At 41.0% G+C, this 19,186-nt stretch overlaps 2 protein-coding genes across 3 annotated transcripts in view; both read right to left on the bottom strand.

Annotated features, from left to right (window-relative positions):
- Window positions 1-19,186, bottom strand: part of SCFD2 (sec1 family domain containing 2) — an 807,609-nt gene that overhangs the window by 78,082 nt on the left and 710,341 nt on the right. The window lies entirely within an intron of this gene.
- USP46 (ubiquitin specific peptidase 46) overlaps window positions 1-19,186 on the bottom strand; it is a 73,015-nt gene that overhangs the window by 50,043 nt on the left and 3,786 nt on the right. The window lies entirely within an intron of this gene.

Genomic DNA, 19,186 nt, shown 5'->3' on the forward strand with positions numbered 1-19,186 from the left:
GAAGAGCACAGTCTGGCACCACCTTGATTTTAGCCCGGTGAGACCCATTTCAGACTTCTGACCTCCAGAACTGTAAGATCAAAAATGTATATTGTTTAAGACACTAAGTTGGCCAGGCGTGGTGGCTCACGCCCGTAATCCTAGCACTCTGGAGTCCAAGGTGGGCGGATCACAAGGTCAGCAGTTCAAGATCAGCCTGGCCAATATGGTAAAACCCCATCTCTAGTGAAAATACAAAAATTAGCCGGGCGTGGCAGCAGGCACCTGTAGTCCCAGCTACTCAGGAGGCTGAGGCAGGAGAATTACTTGAACCTGGGAGGCAGAGGTTGCAGTGAGCCGAGATGGTGCCACTGCACTCCAGCCTGGGCAACAGAACAAGACTCTATCTCAAAAAAAAAAAAGACACTAAGTTAATGGTAATTTGTTACAGCAGTAATAGTAAATTAATACAAAATGTCTCAGGCGTTCCATAATCAAATCATTTTTTTCTTTTTTATGAGACAGGGTCTCACTCTATTGTCCAGACTGCAATGCACTGGTGTGATCTCGACTCACTGCAGCCTTGACCTCCTAGGCTGAAGCGATCCTCCCACCTCAGCCTTTCAAGTAGCTGGGGCTACAGGTGCATACCCCCACACCCAGATAATTTTTGTATTTTCTGTAGAGACAGTTTTGCCATGTTGCCCAGGCTGGTCTCAAACTCCTGGGCCCAAGCGATCTGCCTACTTTGGCCTCCCAAAGTGCTGGGATAACAGGTATGAGCCACCGCACCCAGCCTCCTAATAAAATCTTAAGACTTGTCTCTACTTCCTCATCTCCAAATCACTCCTCAAAAAGCCCCTTCTGGGCTCTACCCTCACTTCATCACTGTTGAGTTTCAAATGTGGCAAACTCCATGGCACTTTTAGGTGGCTGACTTTTTCCAGGGGCTGTCTGGGGCCCTCCACCCTCTCCTGGGCCCAGGCAGGAACCACTCACATGGCTTTAATCAGCTGCTATGTGCCAACCATTTCCAACTCTTTCTCAGCAGCCCGAAAACCTCACTTGTGAGCTCCAGGCTGAATGAGTACTGGCAAGTCCACTTATTTGTCTCACAGGATCTCAAAATCAATTTACCTAAAACTAGATTTTTCACTTATCTGGTGTTTCCCTGCTCAGAAAAGGACAATATCCTCCTCTTCTTGGCTCATGCCAGAAACCTACGGGTCATGCCGACATCGTCCTCTGAACTCTTCACCCATCCATCACTGTCCTATTGCCTCACCCTCATTAAATATCTCGATCCCATGTGCTTCTCTTTTACTCTACTGCCACCAGCTAGGTCAGACTACCAGATCTCTCATCTGAATTACAACCACATGCTGAATGGCCTCTACCGCCCATCTTACCTACCTCTAACCCCACCATCAACGCTGCAAAAAGTGCTCTTGTAAAATATGACTCTGCTTAAAATCCTCCAGTGATCTTCACTGCTGTCTCCAACCTCATCTCCTGCCCCCATCCCCTGTCCCAGTGGCCCTCCTGTTCTTTGGTACCTCAAATGCCCCTGCTTACTATCTGAGTACTCCTCCTTCCCTGCTTCTTCAGACGCCTGTGTCCCAGCATCCTGCAAGGCCAGCTTAAAGATCAGCTCCCAGGAGTATTCTACACTGGCACCCCTAAGTTAAGTCAGCCTCTGTGACAGAGAGAATACTGCCCCTCCCAAAGTTGTCCAGGCCCTAATCCCTAGAACCCATGATGATGTTACCTTATGTGGCAAAAGGCACTTTGCACACACATATGATTAAATAATTAAGAACCTAGAGATGGGGAGATTATCCTGGATTATCCAGGAGACCCAGTGTAATTACAAGTGACTTCAAGAGAGGGAGGCAGGAGGGTCAGAGTCAGTGAGGAGACTGACAACAGATGTAGAGGTCAGACGGAGAGACTGAAGATGCCATGCTGCTGGCCTTGAAGAGGGACGAAGGAACCATGAGCCAAGGGATGCAGGCAGCCTCTACAAAGTAGAAAAGGCAAGGAAATAGACTCTCCCCTAGAGCCTCTGGAAGGTGTACAGCCCTGCTGCACCTGGATTTTAAGGCTTGTGACCTCCAGAACTGTAAGATAATATATTTGTGTCTTTTTAACCTACTAAGTTTTTGGTAATTTTTACAGCAGCAACAGGAAAGTAATACACCCCTCCCCAAGCTCCACTTCCCACTCATAGCATCCTGTATGTCTCCCTTGTATATTCCAGTTATTATTTATATAATTATTAACATCTGTCCAATGCCCTAAATTATATATATAATTATATATATATGATTGTATATATATTATATATATTATATATTATAATATATATACAATCATATATATATTATATATATATAATTTTGTGTGAATATATATAGATATTGCTCATGGGAGCAAAGAACGTGTCTGACCTGCCCAATGCTGCGATCTCAGTGGCTGGCACAAAGTAGTCCCACAATACCTGCTGCATGAACTGATGGCTGGATGAATGCATGCATGGACAGGGATGGGTAGGGCTGCCTGGGTAGTTTCCATGTGCATGATAATTTGGAAACATATGTTTGTGCACTCCCTATGTACTGTTCAGTGAGGCATAAGCAGCACCCTTCATCACTTCCCCATTCTCCCTTCCCTTTTATAGACACATACTCTAAGAATTGGTTTCCATGGATACAGAATGTCACTGATATTGACATTTGGAACCAAACTCTTACTTCACATGCTAGCATTTTTCATTGGTAACATGAATTTTTGTGCATCCTTAACAGACTTAGGGCTTAAATATCTTAAATGTAAATGTCTGCATGATAAAAGAACACAGACATGATGGGGAATGTTTCATGAGATGATGATGATAATTGCTTAAAGATAAATTAAGCAGTAGTATCAAAGTTTTAAATGACCACAACCTTCAACCCTGCAATTCGACTTTTTTTATTCTACTATATTTTCATACAGGTAGAAAAAGAGACAAAGGCTGTAAAAAGACTCAAATAATATAAGTGTGGCTTAAACAAGATGGAAATTTATTTTTCTCTCATGTAAGTATGCAAGAAGATGCAGCGTGGGCCTGATATAGCAGCTCTGCAGTGTTGAGGACTCAGGGTCCTTTTACCTTGTTGTGCTGTCATCCTGAAGAGCCAGTTTCTATCTTTGGAACCAATATGGCTACTCTAGCTCATACCATCAAATGACCTCTGCCAGGGGGAAGCAGAAAAAAAAATGGGAAAGGATGGATCCTCTTCTTTCAAAGATGTTCCTGGAAGCTGCACAAGTTACTTTTGCTCACAATCCTGCTAGCCAGAATCTAATCTAGTCATACGGCCACACCTAGCTGCAAGGGAGCTTGGTAAAGGTGGTCTTTACCTGGGCAGCCATGACCAGGTAAAATGTCTCTAGAAATGAAAAATGCATTTTTTTTTTTTTGAGACAGCTTCTTACTCTGTCGCCCAGGCTGGAGTGCAGTGGTGCCAACAGGGTTCACTGCAGCCTCAACCTCTCAGGCTCAAGTGATCCTCCTACCTCAACCCCAAGAGTAGCTGGTACCTGGTACTACAGGCATGTGCTACTACCATGCCTGGCTTTTGTTTTTGTAGAGTCAGGGTCTTGCCATGTTGTCCAGGCTGGTCTCGAAATTCCTGGGCTCAAACAATCCTTTCCCCTTGACCTCCTAAAGTGCTGGGATTACTGGTGTGAGCCATTGTGCCTGGCTGAAAAATGGATACTGAGGGGACAATCAGCAGTCATATCCCTGCAGCAAGGTTTGTATCAGGAAAAAAGAAAAAGAAAAAAGAAAGTAACTTGAACTGGTTAAGTAATTATAGTAATTCATATGATGGAATACCATGTAGCTAATTTAAAAAGTAAAGTTACCCTACAGGTACTGCTATGAAAATTTGCCTAAGATACAATGATAAGTAAAAACATGTTACAGAGTAACAACGTGTTGTATAGGACAAAACTGTAAATGTGGTTCATTCCATCAACAGACACTGAGCCCTGCGGTGTGCCTGGCTCTATTCTACATCTGAGGGACACGAGGTGAACAAAGCAGACCAGGCCACTGTATTCAACATCTACATTTTAATGGAAATTTCTGAAAGAACACTTGAGAGATTATAACAGTGGTCCCCAGCATCAGGGAGTAGGCCTAGAAGAAGAGGAGGTTAAGAACGGGCTTTTCTTATTATCTTTTTAACTCTTTGAATTTGCACTATGAGCATATATTATTTTTTATTAAAATTTTAGGTCAGGCTCATGGCTGTAATCCCAGCAGTTTGGGAGGCCAAGACAAGTGGATCACCTGAGGTTGGGAGTTCAAGACCAGCCTGATCAACATGGAGAAACTCCGTCTCTACTTTAAAAAAAAACACAAAATTAGCCAGGCGTGGTGGCGCATGACTGTAGTCCCAGCTACTCAGGAGGCTGAGGTAGGAGAATTGCTTGAACCCGGGAGACAGAGGTTGCAATGAGCCAAGATCGCACCATTGCACTCCAGCCTGGGCAACAAGAGCAAAACTCCATCTTAAAAAAAAAAAAAAAAATTAACAAATTTTTAAAAATGTAATAAAAGTTTAGTAAATGAATGCCCTGCAGACCAGTTGCCTAAGGCCCTTGGCAAATACCTCAGAGTTGTATTTGGCCATTTTTTTTTCACCACTATGAAATGCCTCTGATTTCAGTCACTTTACCTCTTTGTGGCCTTAGTTTCCTGGCTGAGAGGTTGGGCTGCTGATATCCAGTCTGACTATTCCTCAGGGCAGCAGAGAGAATGAAGCAAAAACTGGGAATGTTATCAGCACTGTATAAATCGTAAAGTATGTTACAAATCCAAGAGACTGCACTTCTATTGCTAGCACCCTGCACAAGACACAAAAGGCAATGAGGGGCACTGAAAAATAATTGCTATATGACCAGATGGTGAACAAAGTACCTATCTAGTGGGCTAAATCACAGGGTCTGGAAGCATAAGAAACATAGGGTTCTTATTTCCATCAGTAAAAAATGTGGTAACCTTTGAAAAACAATGCAGCCAACTTTATTAAAAATAGCATCTGAGCTGGGACAAGTTCCAACAAGACTATCATCTTAGCTCCTCAAAGCACCTCTGAAAGCAATTCTATGACTACCAAGGGGTGCTACTAAAACACAAACAACAATAACAAAATCCCAGGAAGGATGATTCATAAATGCATAAGATGGAAAAAGAAAGAAATGTTTTGAAGCAATTTACAAGGAAAACAAGTTAGAATTTCTTCCTTGGTTGGGGGTTAAAGGATGAAGATGGCCTTGCCCAGAAGGAGGAAATAATGAAAACAATGGCATTAAAAGGTCTGGAAAAACCAATGAGAACTCTGTCGAAATATGGAAGAGCCTAAAACAAAAACACAGGGACCAGGAAGGGTCCCTGGAGAAGAGCCAGACCATGCCACAGATTAAAAAATGAAGGCCCAGAGAAGCAAACGTACTTGCCCAAGATCTTTCCAAGGCAGCTCATTTATCTGCATCCTAGGACATGCAGCCTTTCTTTCAAGTTTGTACAAGGAAGGGACACAAGAAAGGCCAAAGATAACATGTAAGGATTTCTAAGTACATAGAGAATAAGTCATTAATTATATACCATAAATTAAAGTAGATGACAGGAGAGGTGAACATTGCTGCTAAAACCACATTTGTAGATCTATGGTTCAAAAGGCTACTCTACTTATCAACTATACTTTCAAAGTACAAAGCACATAAAGGACCTATTTTCAAAAGGACTAATGTTCCCAGAAATCTGATGACAAAGATCATTCCTATAGTCTTATGGAGAAAGTGAAGCAAAAATGAAGTGACTCAGCCCAAGATCTCAGGATAAGTCAGAAGTCACCCGACAGAATTCAAGTGTGATCACAGAGGAATTATGGCCACTGATGCCTCTGATGTAATTAATAATAATGGAGAACTCATAAATAGCATAGACTGTGTACAGTCACATTCTAGGGATTTTACCTGTATTTCATTCATTTTAATCCTCATAAAAACTCTGAGGCAGATGCTGCTACTGGCCTTATTTTAAAGATAAGAAAACTAAGAGGGCAGGGAACTATTCAAGTTCACACAGGTGCTAAGTACTGGAATTGGGTTTGAACTTGAACAATCTGGCTCCAGTGTGTGTACCCCCAACTACTACATAATATGGACTCTCAGGGAGGCAGAGTCTCCTTGGAACCACAGAACTGAAAGAACTGAAGAAACCGAAGAGGTCACGAAGTTGTCAGGAGAACCCCCTTCCTTCTGAAGCACCCCTTGAAATTTTCCAGAATGAGAACACACAAGTCCTTTTCCATGAAATCTCTACAGAGTACTGGCAACCCGTTTAGAGGAAACATAAAATTGAGATTGGGAGTCAGGGGAGACATGAGATGTAGTCAAGAGGAAAGCAGATTTTTTTTCAAAATCATTTCAAAGACTGTGGACTTTTTATCTAGCCAAATAATAAAAACAAATAATGTCAACTTTTAAAAAGCTAAAAGAGAAAACCATATCAAAAAGCGAATTTGAATTCTAGGGAGTAAACCATTTTACACCTAATAATGAAATAATGTACAATCTTCTCTACTAAATACTTAGATAGATACTGACAATAACATAACGAAAACAATGGAAAAGGGAGAGAAAGTGCATATGTAGAACAAAATGTGTTAATATATTAATATAGCTTATCTCTTGGTAACATAGCTTATCTCTTGGATTACTGCAGGGAGAGGGGTGGGGAAGGAGAGAACTGGCAATGAATTAAATTGAGGAAAGAAATTGTTTATTTTAATCCAAAGAAAGTTGCAGAATATCTGTTATGCCTTTAAAAGATACAAACCCACAGACCAGCCAGGAGCACTATCCATCTCCTCCTCTAGCTGCCTCTCCTCATCATTTGTTTCAACGTCACTCTTCAAAGCTACCTTCCCTGACCCTTCCCACTCATAGAATCCTGTCTGTTCCTCCACAGCCCTTAGAACAATCTGTAACATCATAATTGTAATTATTTAACAACTGTCTTCCCACTAGACCACAGGTCTGCAACTAACAGCCCATGGGCAGATTATGCCAACTGTTGTCATAAATAAAGTTTTACTGCAACACAGCCATGATCATTCATTTACTTATGGCAACTGTTTTCACAATATTAACAGCAGAATTGCGTAGCTGTGATACAGACACTACGGCCCACAAAGCCTAAAACATTTACTCTCCAGACATTTACAGAAAAGCTTACCAACCCCTGTACTAGGCCATAAACTTTATAAGGGCAGCAATTAGGTATGATTCATTTGCCAGCACCTAGTAGAATGTCTGGTGTATAGAAGGCACTTGATAAATTTGCTCATTGAATAAACTTGGGAAGCAGGGGGAACGTTAGCAGTAGGTGCCACTCATTCAGACAACTTCACATCTACATATTCGTTCAATCTTGCTTGCTAACCCAAGGCAGATTACTCTTAATATCCCCATTCTACACATGAAAAAAATGTACGGAACCTGCCCAAGCTCACTCAGCCAATAAGAGCAGATCTGGGATTCAAACCTACGTCAATTCCATTCCTGAGTCTGAGCTCTGGACCACAAGTCAGGAGAGAAGATATTCTCATTCACATTTTCAGTAATTCTTTAGCTACAGATGTAAGGCTTGGGCAGACAGCCAGAACTGTCTCTGAGTATGTCCACTTTGACTGCTGGCTGTCACACATTACCTAACCACCGGGCACTTACCCAGAGTGGCTACAAATGCCTGACCTGTTTAGTTAGCAACATGTCACCACTGAGCCCCTGTCCCACTGAGCAATACTGAATGTGACTCTCTCTGCCAAATAAATCATTGATGGGAACTCATTATCCCCATGTCATAGCTGAAGGAAATGAGGTTAACTAACTTGCCAAGGTCAAATGTTAGCATAAGGCAGAGGTAAGTGGTGAATCTATGATCTTAACACCATTTTTCTACAACACTGGTTCCTGTTTCAACAGCCCATTCCTCTCCAGGCTTTAACAGGGAAAGCAATCATGAACAAGAAGGCAGTCAAGGGGCATTTTCATTCCACAGCATGACAGCGTGTCACTTCTATGTCTTATATCAGGGGTCCCCAAGCCCCAGGGACAGTTCTGTGACCTGTTAGGAACCAGGCAGCACAGCAGGCAAGCAGGCATTATCACCTGAGCTGTACCTCCTGTCGGATCAGCAATAGCGTTAGATTCTCACAGGAGAGTGAACCCTATTGTGAACTGCGCAGCAGAGGGATCTAGGTTGCGTACTCCTTCTGAGAGTCTAATGCCTGATAATCTGAGGTGGAACGTTCATCCCAAAACCATCCCCAGCCCTGCCCAGGTTTGTGGAAAAGTTATCTTCCACAAAACTTGTCCCTGGTGCCAAAAAGTTTGGGGACCGCTATCTTACATGATACTGAATTAAAAAAAAAAAACTCTGAAAAAAACCTTGGGGCAGGCGCAGTGGCTCACGCCTGTAATCCCAGCACTCTGGGAGGCCAAGGTGGGCGGATCACAAGGTCAGGAGTTTGAGATCAGCCTAACCAATATGGTGACACCCCGTTTCTACTAAAAATACAAAAAATTAGCCGGGCGTGGTGGCATGCACCTGTAAGCCAAGCTACTAAGGAGGCTGAGGCAGGAGAATCGCTTGAACCCAGGAGGCGGAGGTTGCAGTGAACTGACATCATGCCATTGCACTCCAGCCTGGGGGACAGAGAGGGTCTCCATCTCAAAACAAAAACAAAAATTAGCCAGACATGGTAGCATGTACCTGTAATCCCAGCTACTCGGGAGGCTGAGGCAGGAGAATCGCTTGAACCCGGGAGGCAGAAGTTGCAGTAAGCCGAGATCACACCACTCCAGCCTGGGAGGCGGAGAGAGACTACATCTCAAAAACAAACAAACAAAAACAAACAAACAAAAACCTCAACATGACTCCATTTAATAATTGTACACAGAGGCCAAAACATCTGCCACTGAAGAAAGCTGACCCTGGGATACTTGACTACATGACCATCCCAAGTCATTCTAGCAAGAACTGTTAAAAAATATCTAGAAAGAAGCTTTGGCTGGCAAAACAATTCTCCATATATTTAGAAATAACACAATGAAGTCCTTATGCAAAACTAAAACTTCAAGTCAAAAGCAGAACAAAGAATCTTGAGACCATGTCTGTTTTCTAGCTGCAGGTGGAAGACAAGGAAATAGCCACTCATGCCACTGAACTCAGTGAGCTAGAAGCAAGCATCTCATTTTCAATTCAATCTTTCTACAAAGCCACCAAGATGCTGCCTGAATTATCGTGTCCCTTAAGCTCCTACTTTACACAGAAATACACTTCCCATCTCTTCCCAGAAAGGCAGAGAGAAGGCTGGGGTCCTTGCAAAATCCCAGGTCAAAGAGGCCTTGATATGGTTTGGCTCTGTGTCTCCACCAAATCTCATCTAGAATTGTAATTCCCACAATTCTAGGGGCCTGGTGGGAGGTGACTGGATCATTGGGGTGGTCTTTCCCCTTGCTGTTCTCATGATAGTTCTCACAAGATCCAGTTGTTTGAAAGTATGTGGCACTTTCCCTTTCCCTCTCTCTTGCTCTCTCCTGCTCCACCATGGTAAGATGTGCCTGCTTCCCCTACAACTTCTGTCATGATTTTAAGTTTCCTGAAGCCTCCCAGTCATGCTTCCTGTTAAGCCTTTGGAACTGTGAGTCAATTAAACCTCTTTTCTTCATAAATTACCCAGTCTCAGGTAGTTCTTTATAGCAGTGTGAGAATGCACTAACATAGGCCTGCTCTGCAAATTTTATTAATAGGGTGATTTCATCCTCCTTTCTTCTCATCCAAGCTCAAGGTCTTCATCAGTGAAAATCACAACTCCTGCATTCCCACCTCACAGCATGGCGAGCACTGCAGGCGTCAACATGCCTCAATGCACTTGTGCAGCAACCCTGCCCTCGGGAACCAGTCCCTCCTGGGTCAGTATTGCACCATCAGAGATATTTTCAACAAATGTAACAAAAAATCCTGAAATGTGCTGATTATGAAATATAAAATATAAAATTCTGAGCTCTCTCCTCCCACCCCCAATAGGGTAGCAATGGGAGAAAAAATATGAGCAAGTTGTTCTTTAGAGCAATGTTACTCAAAACGCTCTGTGGTGAGCTACATCCAGAAACTGAAAACATGGAGATAAAATGGGTGGATAGAGTAATTTTGTATCTGTCAAGTTTAGTAACAAAAAATTAAGGCTTGCATTTTATTTCTCTTTGGGTTTTTTTTATTCCATTTTGCTAGTTATTCCTTTTTATTGTATTTTACAAATATATTGGTCTGAGACAGACTGAAAATAACAATAAAACTAGTCCTTCCCTGCAGACTCTGAAAATAATTACCAACAGCAAGGCATTTAAATAAAATTGAGTTTATTTTCCTAAATGTGTGAATAGCTGCTGAAGCTCACTTCTAATAAGAGAAATGCAAACTACAAATTAAGACACCACCTTTCCCCTGACTGGCAAAGATCAAAAGGTTTCTGGGTAGCAAACTGCTTTGGCAAGGCTGCAGGCAGCCAGAGTCACACATATTGCTGATGGAGGGCAATTTGGCAAAATCCATCCCAGTTACAAATGCAAATCCATTTTTAGGAAGTCGGTCTACAGATATACTCCCACATATGGAGAAAGTTGTTCCTTACAGCCTTGTTTGTAAAAACCAAAGACTAGAAAACTACCTACAACATGTCCTGCTAGTCAGTGAGGGCCTGGTTCAGTGAATTCAATACACTCAAGCAACTGAATACTCTGCAGTGATAAAAAAAAGAATGAGGCGGCTGTTCCCACGGACCCTCCTATAAGACACAAACAGCAAGGGGCAGATCAGGACAGATCAGCGTATACTGTATGTACTGTTTGTGTTTTTAAAAACTAAGAGAGAAATATAAACACATTTGCTTGTATATGCACATAACTCTAAATGGAAGCATAAGAAACTATAACTATTGATAGATGCTAGAGATAAGAATTGGACAGTGGGTCTATTTTCAACATACAACCTTGTGCACATTTTGAAATGTCTGCCACATAAACTCAGAGTACCTATTCAGACACTTTACTTAAAAATTTAAAAAAGAAACTGCGCTTAGCTACTTCATGTATTTCTCAGTTAGGAAGGCTGTGTGCACCAAATGACACAAAAGAGTGTGGTATAAGCTCATTCAAAGACAACTTATCTTTTACTCACCACGTGCCCTCATTCTCAGGAAAAGGAAAAAATACTGTATCTTGACTAGTGACAACAAAAGCTTGGCCACACCCCACCAGCATGTGTCTTCCAATGGCATTTTGGTCAGAAATCATAGCTTCTTCCTCCCTTTGTCCTGCAGCCCTTCCCTAGTTCTCCTTGACTGAAAACCATAGCTGGTTTATAACACACATGCTCATCTTCTTGCCACTGCTCACCAGCAGGAGTGGTTCTTATTTTATAGACCCAGAGAGGCCTCAGTGACCTGTCCAACATCACTAAAGCTGGAAAGCAATCAGAGCCCAGGATTTCTGAGTCCTAGCTCAGGGCTCTGTCTACTACAGTGTTTCATGGACTCTTTCACTAGTGGAAACAGGAAGGGCACTGGAAGAAAGTGGTAATGCAATGCCCAGGCAACAGGCTAAGCACTAGACATCAATCTCTCTGGTTAAGCCCCACAATGACCCAGGAAGGTAAGTCCTCTCAACACCCACAGGCTATGGATAAGAAGTATGTCTTTACAAGGGTAGAGAACATCAAGCTCTCATACCCAATCAACAGTGGTATAGAAAGTCCAACCAGATCTCAGCCATGTGCTCACCTGCCTCCCAAGGAAGCTCACTGACCAGATTCATCATCTACAAAGCAGTTCAACAAATGGTGCTCCTCCAAGAGCCGGTTATTTGAGCCACTACAAAGAACCTCTCATCTGAGCCAATGTCACCCAAACTATGGGCCATGAATCCTGGAGGGAGGGGAATTACTCTTAGATGGCATCAGTATGAATAGTTTTAACTGTAGAAATAATGTTTTTGAAAAGGATTAGAAAAGCATAAAACTAGCTCATCAAACCCATCATTTTGCAGATGTTTCCGAATGAGGTCAAATTAGGGTGAACAGATTAAGGAAAACTAAGTAAATAAGTTCAAGTGATACACAGGTGTAGCAAAAACCATGAAGAATGATGACAAACTGACATTTGAGTATCACTGACCTAAGCAACTGGATCCATCCCACAGTTTTTCTCTAGAGTAAGAAAAATTTGGAAATAATAGGTTATTCACCCCTACCCTGCCAACCATACAATATGCATTCGTTCTGAATGTTATTTTTATTTATTTATTTGTATTTGCCTTCTCTCCATTACTATAGTACCCCTCTGATTCACGAGGCAGGGAAACCCAGTTCCCAAAGCATCCTGAAACTCTGCATTTAAATGGGAGTGTCCTGTGGTGGCTTAACCTTAGAGTGACCTACCTCGAGTTTGCCCTGAATGGCTCAGATCACACCTATAGATCAATTAATGTTTTATAATTACTCTGAGCATTCTTTTTCATTTTGAAAAGTATCTGACTTCGGAACCCAATTAGACAGTTTCCTGTTGTCCTGTCACCTGCTACAGCGCTGATTAGAAGAGTCCTGTGGGCCTCTCTCTACCTCTTTCTCCCAACACCACAGCTTTAAAGACGGTATCTCATTGACTACCTTTGTTGTAAAAAGATAAATAGGCTCTAAGATTTACCAAACAGGATTCTGAATTCCAAACTCCTCCACTTTACAACTATATAGAAAATAGAAGTTGTTTTGTTTTTCCCAAAGCCTTGCTGCTCTAAAAATGGTCCTGAAACCAGCATTATCTATATCACCAGAGAGCTTGTTAGAAGTGCAAAATCTCAGCCCTACCCCAGACCTGCTGAATCCAAATCTACATTTTAACTAGAGCTCCAGCTAATGCCTATGCATAATAAAATTGGAGGCATACTGCTGTACTGCAAGGCAATTCTTCCATTCTACCAAATTACATCCCTTCATTCATTTATCAATATTTATTTATTGAGCACTAACCACATATGTGCTAGGCACTGTGCTGACAGCTGGGAAATCAACAGTGAATAATACAAATAAATATAGTTCCTGCCCTCATAGAGTTGTCAGTCTAACATGGTGGTTTCTCAACCTTGGAAGCTCACATCGGAATCAACTGTGGCACGTAAAATACACACTCACACATACACACACAGGTGCCTAAAATTCACCCCAGACTACCTACATCTACATACTGTCGGAAACGCTTGAGACTGGGACCCTAGAAACTGCATGTTAAAAAAGCTCCAATTGGTGGAACCACTTCGGAGAGCAATTTGACACACCTAGCAAAGCTGCAGATGGGCGCATCCTAAAAGCAGCACATTGACTTCCGGGATTATATCCTAAAGAAATGAAGACACTTGAGCAAAGAAGACAGAAACAAGAACATTCACTGCAGCACTGTTTCCAGAGAGAATATTGCAGAAACTACCAAATTGCCCCTAAATAAGAGAATGAATAAGTAAACCATGGTTAAGTCAAAGAATCCTGTTACAGAGCAGTCAGAATGAATAAACTCGACCTCTATGTGTTGACATAATCTCAAACATACCTGTTGAGTAAAGACAGTTGCAAAAGGCTACACAGTTTTATCCATACACAAACGTTGCAATCCATTGCTTATGAATTCATAAATACGAAGTAAAGTATAAGACATGTTTGGTAAACACCATACCAACTTTAGGAAAATGATTTGCTCTGGGAGGAAGAGAAAGGAAAGAGATAGGGGTGAATGAGTGTCTATTTTTAAGGTAAAAGAGTCTAAAAAGAGTTAGTGCTATTTTTAAGGTAATGTGTCTAAAAATAAAAGTAACCAAATATGGCTACATTTTAATATCTGTTAAATCTGAAGGGTAGGTAAACATATATAACATTATTTTTTTCATGCTTTTTTGTATGTTAATGTTTTGTGATTCAATAATTATTTTTAAAATTTCTTTTAAAAGCTTCACAGGTGATGTGATACAAAACCAGTGCTGAAAATCTCCGTTCTGAAAACATATACTAATAAAAACCTGGCTATTTAATATCAAGAAAAAGTTAAGTTGTCCGGGTGCAGTGGCTCACACCTGGATTCCCAGCACTTTGGGAGGCCGAGGTGGGCGGATCACGAGGTCAAGAGATCAAGACCATTCTGGCCAACACGGTGAAACCCTGTCTCTACTAAAAATACAAAAATTAGCTGGGCATGGGGGCACATGCCTGTAGTACCCTACTCAGGAGGCTGATGCAGGAGAATTGCTTGAACCTGGAAGCGGAGGTTGCAGTGAGCTGAGATGGCGCCACTGCACTCCAGCCTGGCATCAGAGCGAGACTCCATTTCAAAAAAAAAAAAAAAAAAAAAAAGAAAAAGAAAAAAGAACAGAAAAAGTTAAGTTACTAGCTTAAATAATTTACATTCATTTTTAAAAAAACTTTCACATGGAGTAATTTATTAAGCAATATTTTTTAAGAGGCTAAGGTTATTACCCAAGGGAAGCAATATTTCTCCAAGCATGGCCCTCAGCTCACCTATAACAGAATGTGGAGGGAGTAGGAAGGAGGAGGGAAAACTAATTTAAAAGGCAGATTCCAGAGCCCCAACTAAGACCTACTTAATCAAACTCTCTGGGTGTTGAACCCCAGAGTCTAAATTTTTAATAAGAGAATGCACATGTGGGCACCATTCTTTGGTACACCAAAGAACCTAAAACCATACATTTCTTTGTTTAATGAGGTAATACTCGTCATACTCTGAAAATTAAAATGAAGTGTAGAGAATACTTTCTAAATATTTGAGACAGTAATTCCACCAGTATATATTCAAGCAGATCCAGATAAAAATTTTCCTGCACTGTGTACCTAACTTGAAGGACAAAGAAATGTATTTTAGGAAGACAACCATCATTTCACAATGCCTTTCTAAAAGAACTTGAAAGAGCAACTGGGTAAACAGGAAAACTCCACAAGTCCAGTTTTGCTGCTGTTCTCACCGGAACAGGCCCTAGACACAATTTTCACTAAAGCCAATTTCAATTAAACCAAGCAAATGTGGCTCGACCAAGGCCTGGCTGGCACAGGAAGGTCTCCTGAATTTACTATCAAAACTCAAGATATCTTCTTAGTGCTACTCTATTATTTTTTTGTTACTCGTTTTCACCCCTCCACAGTGATTATCTTGTCATCATTTTTTTCACCTGCATCTTCCAATTCATCCCTACCTTTCATGACTTTTGCTTTGGTCTCCTTGATTTTCCTCTTCATTGTCCCTGTTTTCAGACAAAACCAAAACTACAATCCTGACTTTCAAGCCCTGGAAAACTGCTCCCAAGCCCGAGTTGAAAACAAACCAGCATAACAAACACATGAAAAGATGTTCAACCTCCCCTAGCAAACAGAAAAAGTGCAAATTTTAAACCACAAAGGCACAATTTCACACCCATCAGACTGGCAAAACATCAAGTCTAGCAATATCAAATATCTGTAAACATGTGAAGCAATTGGAACCCCCAAATGCTGCTTGGTTGGAATGCAAATTGGTACAACTTCTTTGGAGAGCAATCTGGCAACTTATTAAAGAAGACGATCTAATTTCTTTGACCCAGCAATTCCCTTCCAGGTTTACACCACAGAGAAACTGTCAACTGTGTACACTATACACAGGGAGATGAGTTCACAACTGTTCATTGCACTAAAACAGCACTCACAAATTTGTAAGCCTGCTTACAACATTACAATGAATGTGTCATAGCATATTTATATAATAAAATGTTGTTATATAGCAGTTAAACTAGGATTATGTGTCTCTCAATAGCAAAATCACAATTTAAACAATAAAAGCAAACTGAGAAGAACGTTTAGTATTATAAAGCATGTTTAAAACATGAAAAAATACACTATATCTAGTTTATGAATGCACACAAATCTAGTAAAAATATAAAAATACACAATAAACAACAAATGCAGAATAGTGGTGGAGGGGCAACGAGATCAGGAAGGACTCATAGGTGGTTTTAAATGTATATATAGTATTTTATTTCTTCACGGGGTGGGGAGTACACGAGTATTCACTCTATTATTCTACATTTCTGTATGTCTAAAAATCACACTCACTCAGAAAAAAAGCCAAAGTCTGAGCTAATTTAAAAGTATCTGAGGGTTCTGAAAGTGGCATTGGAACTTGAGGAAGAACAGGAAGGTTGGCCCTATGAGTGTAAAGTGAAGCTTTGGGGACCATGGAGTCCCACTACCATTATCTTAAAACCATCCATGACAAAGAATCATTCTCAGAATTGTGGTAAACTTCCATGTACAGCACTTAAAACATCCCTCAAACTTCAAGTCATAGTCCCAGAAGAGAAATATTCCAAAAACCCTTTACTGTTGGGGTTGGTTGGTAATCGAGTTTGTCTCAAGAATGTTTTTGCAAGCCGGGCGCGGTGGCTCAAGCCTGTAATCCCAGCACTTTGGGAGGCCGAGACGGGCGGATCACGAGGTCAGGAGATCGAGACCATCCTGGCTAATATGGTGAAACCCCGTCTCTACTAAAAATACAAAAAACTAGCCGGGCGAGGTGGTGGGCGCCTGTAGTCCCAGCTACTCGGGAGGCTGAGGCAGGAGAATGGCGTAAACCCGGGAGGCGGAGCTTGCAGTGAGCTGAGATCCGGCCACTGCACTCCAGCCTGGGCGACAAAGCGAGACTCCGTCTCAAAAAAAAAAAAAAAAAAAAAAAAAAAAAGAATGTTTTTGCAGCAGGGCACAGTGGCTCATGCCTTTAATCCTAGTACTCTGAGAGGCTGAGGCGGGCGGATCAACTGAGGATCAGGAGTTTGAGACCAGCCTGGCCAACATGGTGAAACCCTCTCTCTACTAAAAATGCAAAATTAGCCAGGCATGGTAGCAGGCACCTGTAATCCCAGCTACTCGGGAGGCTGAGGCAGGAGAATCATTTCAATCCAGGAGGCAGAGGTTGCAGTGAGCCATCGCACTCCAGCCTGGGCACCAAGAACAAAACTCTATCTCAAAAAAAAAAAAAAAAAAAGATTTTGCTGGTTGATTTTTGGGTGGCCTTTTCTCTTAAAGACCACCAAGGCCTTTCAAACCCTTAGGCCAGCATTTGGTTCCACCACAACTGAAGGTTTGTTATAAGAAGCTGCATTAAAATAATTAGACCAGAAAAGTTAACTAGACTAAAAGACACCATCTTTTACATCTCTTCTAGTTAGTTAGCTTTGGGTGGCTTCATGGGTAGGCTAGAGATAGAGATAGGTGGTTACCAAATACCCTTCTGATGATACCACAGAATTTAATACCGTCATGGAACCCCAATCCATTCACACTAACTAGAAAGACTAGGAGGGGGGAAAAAAGACATCTGAGCTAGAGAAATTTCTCTTAATTGCTAAGAGAATAAAAATTGAAAATGTCTTTCAATTATAACATAACATACCAAAATTCCACTTAGTGAAGAATAAATAAACAGGTTTTATGGTATGAGTGAACTGAAGCACATAAAGTTGCTATTCAGAAAAGGTATCATAATCTTTCATTCTAACTAAATACTGGCATTCAACTTCGTTTTCTTGGAGGAGTCCAAGAAAAACAAAAAAATCCGCAGAACTAATTGTCAGGTCCCGACCTAACATAAACCTCTGCATATGAGACCAGTGGGGCCAGAAAAACAGAATTTCTTTTCTTTAAACATTAACTCACCTCACCTCACACTGTATTTTCTAACCCCAGCAACTATCAGAGTAGACCCTCACATGATTTTACACCTAGCTGATACATTAACTAAACTTACAGTTGCCAACTATCTTTGAGAATGGCAAGCATGAATAACAGTAACAGAGGAAAAGGCAAGATATCTGTTCCCCCAAATCATAAGACCAACATATTTTTTAATAATTAAAAAATTGTTTCCAACCATTCTCAAAATACTTGCCTTAGGTAAGTAGTTATCAAGATAAAACTATAAAAATTCTCTAGTTTTCTTTCAAAATTTTAATGTTTACTTTCCCTTTATTTCAACATAACTTCATTTATTTATATGTATATGTTTTTATTTACATGATTTTATTTGTTTGTTTGTTTTTGGTAGAGATGGGGTCTCACTATGTTGCCTAGGCTGATCTTGAACTCCTGGGCTCAAACAGTCCTCTTGCCTCAGCCTCCCAAGTACTGGTATTACCAGTGACCCACCATGGCCAGCCTACTTCACTGATTTAAAAGAACTAAAATCTGGCACTCAAACTGGTGTCAAAAATTATCCTGAGGCTGCTCTACAGATGCTAAAATGCTAATATCTCATAAGTTTAATGCAGTTTTAAACAAGGCAGTTAGGTAACGAAGTGGTTGCTAACCAATTAACAGGTGCAGATTTTCATAAAGGCTTTATCTAAGAAATTCTACTAAGAAGCTTTTCATGACCAAAACCAGAAAATCAGTTTTAGAAGATGAGAAAAACAAAGGTCCTCAGAAATACAATTTGTCCAAAAGCACTATTGGATTCATGCTTAACTGGAGAGACACCCAATGGTGCAGATTTCAATTCTAACTCACATTGACTATAATCATGTCCTCATATAAAATAAAAGCCAGAAGTAGAACATGTATCCAACTTTGGTCAAATGAGAATATATTTTTGAAATGTCCTGTTGTATTAATCAGTCTTTCCACTGTACAGCTGCTGGGAGTTTGTTCAACCTCTATCTGTGCTGGTATCACACTGTATTGAAATGGTTTCATCTTTACCAATGTTACACCCACAAGATAAGGAACGGTGGGACAGGGACCCACCTCATTCATTTATTAAGCAGCTGAATATAGTCTGTGCCAACACTAACATAGCAGGTCCTCAACAGATGGCCATTTATTGGAACAAAACTCGTAATCTATTTGATACACAGCATTTTCTCAGAGGTACATCTTACAGCATTATTAACAAATGAAATAAGATTAGAAGATCTGGACCAATTTGCATTGGTATGTCACATTTGGTTTCTTCTAACTAATGCTTCCTTTTTAGAAAATTCCTCAAGCTCTTCAAACAGGAAACTTTAA

The sequence above is a fragment of the Macaca thibetana genome, chromosome 5 (genome assembly GCF_024542745.1).
Source record: "Macaca thibetana thibetana isolate TM-01 chromosome 5, ASM2454274v1, whole genome shotgun sequence".
In the NCBI taxonomy this organism is placed as follows: Eukaryota; Metazoa; Chordata; class Mammalia; order Primates; family Cercopithecidae; genus Macaca; species Macaca thibetana.